Here is a 9327-nt window from a genome sequence, read left to right on the forward strand (position 1 = left end):
TCAAAAAGTAGCACTAAAAAATTAATATGTGAAATCAGTAGCCTTCGTGCACACAGAATTAGAAGAAAAATGGATGGAAAAGCTTAAATACACACACATATGTACATATATATTCCTATGTATAACCTTTGCAAGAAATATGAAGAAGCTATTTAAGTGTTAAGTTTTCTATTTTCTGTTATATTTTTTATACATCTTATTACCATTAATCGGTTTTTCAAAGAGATTTCACTTTAACTGTCTGTATAGCTTAATACTCAATGTAGCTTAATCAGATTCACACCCCTCGATCACTCTCCCTCATTTTCCTTTACCCCTTAAGCCAATCCCCATACACTTCCTTGTTCCATTTTTACACGTGTACATCCAGTATTTTGACCATATTCACCTTCCTTCACCCTACCCATTCACTTTCCCCCTCTCATGAGTACCTACTCCCTTTACAGGACCTAGTTCCTGCCATTCATTATTAAATTGTTGGTGTATGCTAGTGGTTCGACAGAATTTCACCATATTTCACATAGGCATGTGTAGTCTTTTAATCAAATTAACTCATGCTCACTCTCACTCTCCTCATCCCTACTACCCCTCATTTCTCCACAGTTTCAATGAGTTTCATTTTACAACCTTTATTCATAGATGCAATGTATTTCAGTAGTTCTGGTTTAGTCGTTATAAATGGCTTAAACTTTTTAGTTGTCTTTCAGTTATGAAAGAGTGTTTGGGATTAGCATTTGTTCATTTCAGTGCTTGACATATATCATTCCAAGCCCTCTCTGCTTTTAAAGCTTCTGTTCAGAGGTCTGCTATTATTCTGATGGGTTTCTCATTGTAGGCAACATAGCATTTCTCTCTTGAAGCTTTCACCACCCTTTCCTTCTCTGTATTTGGTTTAAACTATAGTTTTAACTATAGTGGGGAGGATCTAGTCTGGTCTAGTCTGTAGGTGTTCTAATACCTACTGTATTTAAACGGGTTTCTCTTTTTCAAGATTCAAAAAACCTTTTGCTATTACTATACTAAATGTTTCCTATTCCTGTAGCTAGTACCTCTTCCCCTTTTTCTATACCTATGATTTATGTGTTTGGTCTTTTCTGAAGTTCTTACAAATTCCTTATTTCTTCAATCTTTTTTCTATATCTTCTGATTTTTATACCCTGTCTACTTTATTTTTGAGCCCTGAAATCCTCTATTCTATTTCATTTACTCTTCTGGAGAAGCTCTCAGGTATACATTTCATCTCTAAAACTTGTTTTATTTTTCAGGATTTTTATGCTTTATTGAGTTCCTTCTTTTATATCTTGGACTGACTTGCTAATCCACCTGTTTATATGTCTTCTTGGAGCTCATTCAGCTGCTTATCTGGATTTTCTTTTTGCATATACAGTAACATTCATAATGTGTTGGTCAATAAGAACACAACAACATCAAGTCAAATAAATGCTGGCATTATCACACCAGTGGCCATTTATGAAATAACACTTACCAAACTTGCATTTTAACAGTACTAAATATACTTAAGTTATCATCTATGAAAAGAAACAAAGGTCTCTATCTTTTACAGAATTTGCCCCTTATTACATATTCTGATTCACAACAACATGAGCAGCAAGAAACACTGCAATGTGGTATGGTTTATGGACTATATCAAATATACTGGCTGGATAATGCCTGGATAATATCAGGTAGACACTTTCAAATCAGCTTCATAATCCTACAATATACTTTGTCCATCAAGATATGCAGCTTAAAATGGGGAGATAATGAGGGAAAAGGTGACACTGTCCAAAAAGAAATGTACTCATTACCTGACGTATGTAACTGTACCCCCTCTGTATATCACCTTTACAATAAACATCAACAGAGAAAAAAAAAAGATAATGCAGCTTGAAGAAGTGTGGAGTTGGTTAAGAGTCCTGTGGTTGACAAGTGCTTTGTGATTTAACAATGACTGAACAACCTTCAGATGTTCTGCATCAAAATCCCACAAAGGAGCCAGGCACCCATGGCTCACACCTGTAGTCCTAGCTACTCAGGAGGCTGAGATCTAAGGATCATGGTTTGAAGCCAGCCTGAGCAGGATATTCCATGAGACTTTTTTCTTTTTGTAATATTTTTTTATTGTAAAGATACTGTAGAGAGGGGTTATAGCTACATGAGTAAGGTAAGGAGTACATTTCCTGTTGAGCATTGTTACCCCCTCCCTCCCCTACCATCCTTTCCCTTCCCACCTCTCCAACTCCTCCCTCCTCCCCCAAAGTTGTAAAGTTCATTTTCAACATAGTGTCTTGTATGTCTCATTGTTTCAATGGGTCAACCTGTATCCTTATTTCAGCATTTTGTTATTTCCCTTCCCCTCCCCAAATTAGAAAAAAATGTATATACAAGATGCAGGGCAATGGAATCATATACAGTGAGAATAGGGGTTATACCATGGGGGAAGAGCATAAAGAGAAACAAAAAAACTTACATAGTACATTATAACTACATCAAAAACAACAGCAAGAAAGATAAAACCTCTTGTGTCTCCATGAGACTCTTGTCTCCAATAAACCACTCAGAAAAAGCCAGAAGTGGCTCTGTGGCTCAAGTTTTAGAGTGCTAGCCTAGCACAAAGAGACTCAGGGACCAGAGCCCAGGCCCTGAGTTCAAGCCCCAGGACCAGCAAAAAATAAACCCACAAAGGAAGATTCCCCCCTCAATGGTATTGCACTGCAGAAGTAATACCATGTTGAGGTACCTATACCTGCCAGCCATCAAGAGCGGCATGGCTCCACTGGTTTTTTAAGAGCTCAAAGAGGAAATCTCCGTTATGGGAAGATTTATGTTGCTTGCTAACAACTTGGTAAGTTTGCCATTCCAGGCAGTGTTGAACCCTGCTGTCTTTAGATCCATTATGTCCAGTTCAGAGGCTGTACGTCATTTATCCTTCCAAACAAAGCTCCAGTTTAACACTACTGAAGCAAGAAGGAATTACAAGACTCAAAGTTCAATGCTAGTCATTGAACCTCAAAACAGACATAAAACCACAGAGAGGATACTCTGTCTTACTGCGTTGCCATGTCTGGTAAGCTTAACACCAAACTGCTCTGGCCTCGCCTTCTAATGATAATCATTGTCCTGCCCTGGGTTGAGTCATGCAGTTCTACCAGCCACTGCCCTGCCCTTCCTATCCTGATGGGCAGACTCCTGCCCTCTGAACCTTTATCTGGGTGTTCTGAGTTAATTTAACTATTTGTTTATATTCACTTTGATTTCATTTAGCTTTTTATTTGGATTCTCTTTGGATATATTAGGTTGTTTGTTTGTATTTTCTTTAATTTCAGGGAGATATTTAAACATGTCTTCTTTCAACCCATTGATCATTCTCACCATCATTCCTTTGAGCTCAATGGGTGGGATCTCTTCTGTCTTCCTGTCAGTCTCTTCCTTTGTTGTATTACTGTTAACTTTTTGAGGTGTCATATTGCTTCTATTTCTCATATTTCCTGGGCTCTTACATTGAGACTTAGCCATTTGAAGTCTGTGGTTTTGGATTTGAGTTGTCTGAAGTCTTTCTTGCTGAAGTCAGTCTGGCTTGGATCATTCTCTTCTGGCAGAGCTGAGTAGTATCTGGGTTGAGGTGCCATTTCTCACAATCTGCCTGAGTGCATAACTCAGGACTAACAAATTCACTGATTCAATATTCAGCCAAATATTTACAAAAAGCAATATACCGTGGGCCACATTATTTGTATAATTGATCACATTATATATGCAGGGAACTGGCACTCTTACACAATCTCATAGGGGGCTTGAAGAAAATAACACTTATCTAGGTGGGGGTTAAAATTGGATGTTAAAAATAAGGAGAGTGAGGGGAGAGAATAGGGAAGAAGAAAGAAAGAAGGGAAATAGAGGGAGGTAACATCAGGGGTTGTAGAGACAAAGAAGTTAAAAATAAAAAGATATAGGAAAGAGAAGAAAAGGTAAAGAAAAAAGAAATGAAACTTTTGTTTATTTGGGTTTGGTTTTTTCTGTGCTGGTCCTAGGGCTGGAACTCAGGGCTCGAGTGCTGTCCCTGAGTTTTCATGCTCAATGCTAATGCTCTACCATTTGAGCCACAGCTTCTCTTCGGGTTCTTTTTGATAATTAATTCAAGTTGAGTCTCATGGGCTTTCCTGCTTGGGCTTGTTTAGAACTGTAATGCTTAGATCTCAGCCTCCTAAGTAGCTAGGATTACAGGCATGAGCTGCTGGCACCAGCAAAACTTTAAAAAAAAATTTAAGGGAGATGAAAGAAAGATTTTTTTAAGTGAAAACAAACAAGAATGAAAGCCCCATCAGTAAGATGGGTGTGTTTGCAATCTCTGTATCCTCTCAGGGTACTGACTTGGTCAGGGAATAGGGGCACCAGACAGGGTAAGGTGAGGCAGGTTCTGTGTAGTAGGAATTCCTGGATTCTTTTCTGCCAGGATTCAAGGGGACCAATTCCAGGTGTGCCAAGTAGCAGTCTTTGGGCATGGGTAGTGGGTCAGAATGCACTCTACCACTTCAGAAGCCTGCAGTTTGCCTACTCTTACTCTTCCATGACAAGCTTTTCCCTTTTTTCTTTAAATTGGCTCTCAGGCTTAATGTTTCCTATGAAGAATGCAGGTAAATGTTCTTTTTAAAACTCACACAGGAAATTATTTAAGCTACTAGAAAGGCACACCACATTTTTTAGAAACCCAAATTACAACCTCCCATGTAACCATATGTAGAAATATACACATCTACACGTATGTATATGTGTGTATGTTGAATGAAGTATATAGTACAGGCAGGAGTGAAATGCCATGGTGTAAATTCATTGAACAATTAACATTTTCATGAAGCAGAAACGTATTTTGAATAAGGAGGCAGATAGTAAGAAAGGATGGCAAAATTGAAAAGGGGAAAGCAAAGGAATACAGTCATGATAGTCAATGTATGCATGTAAAAAACAAGGAGGAAGATTGATGTGACTGGTAAGCAAAGAAGTAGGTATAAGGAGAAAAGAATGAAGGAAGGGGTGACTCTGTTCAAGATCTACATATAAGTGGACACGTTAAATTGTAACCCCCTAGGACAACCACTTGAGATTTAAAAAAAAGTTTTGTTTTTGTTGTTATTGTTGGTGGTGGTCATGGCACTTAGACTCTAGGCCTGGGCGCTGTCCCTGAGCACTTCAGCTCAAGGCAAGCACTCTACCAATTAAGCAACATCACCACTTCTGGTTTTCTGGTGGTTAATTGGAGATAAAGAGTCTCATGGCCTTTCCTGCCCAGGCTGGCTTTGAATCGCGATCATCAGATCTCAGCCACCTGAGTAGTTGGGATTACAGGTGTGAGCTACCAGCACCTGTCTAAAAATAAGTAATTTTTAAAAATAAAAACTTAAAATCATTGATACATTGGCTCTAAATCAAATTGGTTATGAAGTTTATACAAACCAAAACTCTAATAAGGATTTTTTGAACTGAACTAAATTAAACTTGAGAAGGGAAAAAGAAGGAAAAATAGTAGAAATTTCTTGAGAAAAAAGCTAAGATGTGAGACTAACTCTACCATATATTAAAATGTAAAACAAAGCTGTACGAATTAAATAGTATAATACAAACCTATAGTATGAACATGCAGATAAATAAAATTAGCATACTAGAAAATTGTGACAAAACCCCAAGGCATACTGAAATTTATATACAATAAAGATATTCAAAACTACTGGGAAGCAATAAAATTGTCAATAAATACAATTAGGATAACAGAATATACATCAAAGAAAAACATTAATTGGAAAATATTGAAAAAATCTGTAAGAACAAAAAGTAAAAGTAAAATAACAGAAAAACATTTAAAACACGTAACAGGGCTGGGAAGGTGGCTCAGTGGTAGAGCGCTCGCTTGCCTTGCATGCATGAGGCCCTGGGTTCGATTCCTCAGCACCACATAAGCAGAAAAAAAGCCAAAAATGACTCTGTGGCTCAAGTGGTAGAGAGCTAGCCTTGAGCTAAAGAGCTGAGGGACAGCACGCAGGCCCAGAGTTCAAGACCCTCAACCAACAAACAAACAAAAAAGAATGTGTCTAAGATATAAAAAACATCTATGAATAGCAAAAGATTAATAACCCAATAAAAATGGGTAAAAATATGAACAGTTCATTAGACAAAAAATAAATAAATAAAAAGCATGGGAATATGTGAAGAACTATTAACCTTATCTATAATAAGAAAATGTAAATCTAAAACTAGATCCTGTTTTTCACCCAAAAGATTGGCAAAGATCTGGAATGTCCCATAAGTATTTATCAGCAATGATACATGTAGGTAATTAACTTTTTCCTTGCATTTCTGGTGAGGCTGTTAATTACTGGAAAAATTCGGAAATGTATATCCATTATAATATTATAATTTCTAGCCAGATGTGAAGACACATGTAATCCCAGCTACACAGGAGGTAGAAAGAGAGAATCTCTTTCCAGACCAAACAAAGTTGTGTGAGGCCCTATCTGAAAGACAAAATACAAACAAAAAGTTTGGGGAAGTAGCTCAAATAACAAAGCACTCACATAGCAAGAATGAGGCCCTGAGTTCAATTCCAAGTATAGAAAAAAAGAATTACAATGTCTATAGTCTTTCATGTAATTGAATTTCTAAAGGACTGATCCTAAACACCAAAAATAAAAAATATATATATCCAAAATTATTCTCTACAGAATGACCTTGATGTGAGCAAAAGAGGCTCCTTTTGATGGTTTCAAAGGGTCTTATTTATCATATACACACAAAAATGGATTTATTAAGGAGCATGAACGCACCTCTGTCATACAGGATCCAACATTTGGCACAGCACAGTGCAAATTACAGCCCTAAACATCTGCTCACAGGCCTAATATCACTCAGATCCCAAGGGAACCTTGTCTACATTTGTGACCCTGTAGCTTCAAAATGGAATTCTGTCCAATATAATGTGGAAATCTGTACGTTGTGCCCTTACAGGTCAGAAATGACCACTTCTTTGAAGAGCAGGAGAGATGGAAAATATGAAAGCTTTTATGTAAGAGCAAAGTCAAATGCATTGACTCGTCCAATTTTCCCTCAGATGGAGGGGATGAAATTGATTCTTGAATTCTTTCTTTAAATAAAGCAACCATATATTTTCTTGCTTTTCTTTTGGTTATTTTAAAAGTAAAACAATATATTTCCTGCCTCCTGAGATCAAATCTAAGTTCTATCCCCCAAAAGAGAAAACTTTTTGGAAGATGAAAATTCATCTTAATTGTCTTTTGATATATGTTTGATTTTGACCACATACATGTTCCCCTAATTCATGAGGGGTGGGGGAGAGGCAGTAGAGGATCCAGTGACTAAAACAATTTAACATCTAAGTAATCCTGATATTATCAGCTTAGAACCAAATTCCATAAGATTTCCCTAACCTTAAATCACTGTCCTGAAACTAGAATTATGAGTAGATTTATATAAATATATAGGTATATAATATATAGTTATATAACATATACTATATATAGTTCATGCCACCTAAACACATTCTATCATGCAGATAGTGTGATTCCTTAAGGTAAGTAGAGAAAATGTCTATAGAGCTGAACTTAAGGAAATTCATACGACTGGTGCTCAGGCCTGCTTACATTTCATAGTTCACACAGCTGATACAAAATCAAGTTCATGGTCAATTGTTATCATTGCTCTGAGAGGGCAGATTTGTTCTGAAGAATGACAACAGATTCACTTCTTCACTGAATGACTGACAGCCAATCATGTCATGATATCAGAGGGCCAGTTCCAACTTCATGCTTTCTGAGCAAAAGAAGAAGTGTATATATAGATATATATATATTGCCGATAGAAGAAATACATTTTACTGACCGTCTATTTTACAGCCTTCTGTGCTTAGTAATAAACTAGGCTACATCATTACAGTAAAATACATTAAGTTTGCCTGAAGTGTTTTCTCTTAGGTGGTGAAACTTTCTTCCTAGAGGAGGAAACAGAAAATTTCTCCTTTTTTATTTTTCTCTTTAATTCACTTTCCTGTGCTTTTTTATTTAAGACATTTCTTTTCTAAATTACATTATCACATTTTTCTTAATTCCATAATCTTTTCAACTTTTTTCATCCTTTATGCACTGGGCTTTTGTATCTTTTTCTTTCTAAGTCCTTTTCATGTTTTCCCTTTTGTTTCATTTCTATGAGAGCTTTTATTGTCATCTTAGACTTGATGTGGAAGCATGACCTACCGGCAAGGAAATGAAAAGAGAAAGTATTCGTGATGCTGTGAAATGGCTGACAGGTGCAAAGGAGGAGAATATTTGAAAAGGAAAAAAAAAAAAAAAAAGGACTGGACTAGGACCTGAGGGGTGTGTGTGTGTGTGTGTGTGTGTGTGTGTGTGTGTGTGTGTGTGTTGGTCTTCAAACTAAAACACCTTGAAAGATTTTTTTAAAGGTATTTACACAAGTAGCTATATAAAAATGTGACTTGCCAAGCATAGAAATGCTGAGAAGACAGGTTCCTCTAATTAGAACCTTGGTTCAATGTCCAGTAGACTGAATCAAATTTACTTTGAAGGTATGAGTGAGAGTATTGCCCTGTAGGAAGCCAAACCTGACAAATTAACTCTGTCTCTATCTCAAAACCAACTGCCTGGTAAGTGAGATTCAGAATTCTGCTTGAAGTTTGTTAATGTTGATTTAGATGAAACAGAGCCAAACTCTTTAAAGATATCTATTCAATAAATCAGTAAGAATGGCCACAATATGGCTCTCCTCAGAAAGATCAGCAGTCAATAATAGAAATTTTGACAAATGGTTGGTCCTATCACTATTTAATAGGCATTTTTGTCTTTCAGATCTTGTTGTTTACTCCCCTCCCTGCCTTTTCCTGGTTTGATTTATCTTTTGCCTGTCTGTCTTCCCATAGGCTTTCCCTGACTCTTTAGTCCATCTATAATTCACCTCAGCTATCCCATAACCCTGAGAGCAGCTACAGATCAAAAATGAGCAATTAAAATAAGCAATGGATCTTTCTGAGTGGGAACATGTATATTTTATAAACTCTTTGTTGCTATCCAAACTAAATCTGAAAATCCATCACAGAAAAACATGAAAAGAGCAAAGCAGTTGTGATAAGTGTGTGTGTGTGTGTGTGTGTGTGTGTGTAAGTTGTATGCATGGGGCTGGGAATGGTAGAATGTTTGCCTAGCATGCATGAAGCCCTGGGTTCAATTTCTCAGTGCCACATAAACAGAAAAAAGCTAGAAGTGGCACTGTGGCTCAATTGCTAGTCTTGAGCGAAAAGAAGCTCAGGGA

The sequence above is a fragment of the Dipodomys ordii genome, unplaced genomic scaffold (assembly GCF_000151885.1).
Source record: "Dipodomys ordii isolate 6190 unplaced genomic scaffold, Dord_2.0 Scaffold3, whole genome shotgun sequence".
Taxonomy (NCBI): Eukaryota; Metazoa; Chordata; class Mammalia; order Rodentia; family Heteromyidae; genus Dipodomys; species Dipodomys ordii.